Source organism: Carassius auratus, unplaced genomic scaffold, assembly GCF_003368295.1.
Source record: "Carassius auratus strain Wakin unplaced genomic scaffold, ASM336829v1 scaf_tig00217509, whole genome shotgun sequence".
In the NCBI taxonomy this organism is placed as follows: Eukaryota; Metazoa; Chordata; class Actinopteri; order Cypriniformes; family Cyprinidae; genus Carassius; species Carassius auratus.
In genome coordinates, this window is record NW_020529103.1 from 156,605 (window position 1) to 158,794 (window position 2,190).

General features: G+C 32.5%; 1 long non-coding RNA gene across 1 annotated transcript; it reads left to right on the forward strand.

Annotated features, from left to right (window-relative positions):
- Positions 1 to 550: 550 nt before the first annotated feature.
- On the forward strand, positions 551 to 1,480 carry LOC113101098 (uncharacterized). Its single transcript, XR_003289924.1, has 2 exons — positions 551 to 991; positions 1,246 to 1,480. It is a non-coding gene; the product is annotated as an uncharacterized LOC113101098 (long non-coding RNA).
- Positions 1,481 to 2,190: the final 710 nt, after the last annotated feature.

Below are 2,190 nucleotides of genomic sequence, written 5' to 3' on the forward strand. Positions count from 1 at the left end.
ACGAGTCACTCTATGTCTTATGTTTTTACTTAAGTTTAACTATTTCTGATGGCAAGAATGGCTGTTTTATTGTTATTATCAACATTGTTATTTCATAGATAAACAGAATATTAAATACTGATAAATGTAAAGGCAACCAAACAGGCGTCACAATTCACAGTCTCATTGGGGACCGTCTTTTACTCTTTCTCAATCCTTGACTCTTGGTCAGGAGCCCTTGGCGTAAATGTTTAGTTTGTCCATTTAGTGCAGTTTTTCCATGTGCAGGGTATTTCACTGGTTTCATTGAGATACCTTTGCATCAACAGACGCTGTGGACAGGGACATTTATTACGTCAGTTTTGATGTCTTTTATTTCAAACTCAATTCAGCTATATTTTATGATGACTGTGTTTATGGAGTGGAATTATTTTCAGCAATTAATACCTCAATGTTGAAACTTTTCACATAAACTTATTGTATGACTTCAGAAGACTTTGAATACAAGACAAATAGTTTTTAATACTTTTATAATCTTTCTAGCACTAAATGCCCTTGAGTGTAAAAAAAAAAAAAAATTCCCTGATTATTTTTCAAGCTACATAATCTAAAAGCAAACCAATCCCAGTCAAAGTGACTTGTTTTAAAGAATCCCCACATCCCCCAATTCCCCCAGCAGTGTCTGGTAAACTGATTGTGCTCTCTTCTTATATGCTAATAACACTAATGCCTCCACATTATCACCTGGCCCTTCACAGCAACAGTACCAACAGTATCCGGGCTAACTGAGTCTCATCCAATCACGCTCCAGATATCTGGGTGGGGTTATATATATATACTGTTTTCCTGACAGAATCTACATTGAATTTTTTAGTTTTATTGTGAAATAAAATTCAAAAACCTTAAAGGACAAACTGCTTTTTGAGATTCCTACATTGCCTACAAGGGACCGCATACAACAAAGCCTACTAAGGCCATTTCTCATCTCTTTTTTCCATTCAAGACTGAAAAGGTAAGTTATATATTCTGAATTTAGATTCTGATAATATGTAAATGGTAGCCTTAAAAAATAAATGTCTGCCAAAAATGCAAGCAGACTGTTAAAATTTGCATGTAGTCTCTTAGTAAATGTTAGTGCTGTTTAATCTCTATTTACTGAATATATTTGTTCATTTGTTGATAGATTTTTTTTGTGGTTGTTTCTAAATATTGTTTTTCATTTTGGCAAATGCAGTGTACCCTAAAAAGATCTTGAATATTTCACAGGAAAATGAGACCCAGAAGAGTCTGTCCTGAAAAGGAAGCTTTGAAATTCATCGCATCTGGGAAAGATAAAGACATATTTCAGTCAAGAGTCAAGAGAAAGGTAAGTTATCATTTATGACTCTGTCTCCAATACTGTATGACTGCAAATATTAATTAAATACTTGGCATAGTAGCTTATGAATTTCAAGAAGTGTACTGTGCAATGTTATTACTAGTTCATAGTGTGCAGTGTGAAGAAATAACAACAGAAATTATAGATGATCAGTGGCTTGAATATTTAGTGTACTTTAATTTTGATGCACTGTTATAAAGATTGTAATGTACTGATAATCATACTTGATAAAATATAAAATATTGATAATCATTGGAACTCGAAAACAACTGGGACACATATTAAAACTTGTATCATAAATGTATGTATTCTCTAAAGCTAATATGTGCATGTGTTTGTGACCAACAGATTGTTGATGAACAGAAAAGAGCAAAATTGTGTGCATTTGGGACCACAAACATCACTAAAGGAGAAGAAATGATGTTCGACTGTGGAGATCCTGACAGCTCATGGAGACAGGTACATTTCTATTTCAATAACTTTAGCTCATATTTCTGAGGTATTTCATGAATTGTTATTTATTTGTAGTAGTCAAACTTCCTTTGAGTTTTAATGTAAAATAATGGAATTAACCTGGCAAACTTGTTACAAACAATGTTAAATCAGTTTGGGATCAGTACGATTTTTTTAAATGTCTTTAAAAGAATATTCTGCTCACCAAGTCTTCATTTATTTAATAATAAAAAGTACAGTGAAAACTATATAATAGTGATATATTATCACAGTTTAAAGTAACAGTTCTCTCTCTCTCTCTCTCTCTCTCTCTCTCTCTATACGTATACTGTATATATAGACAATATATCTATAGATATCTCGATATAGGTCTATTCAGT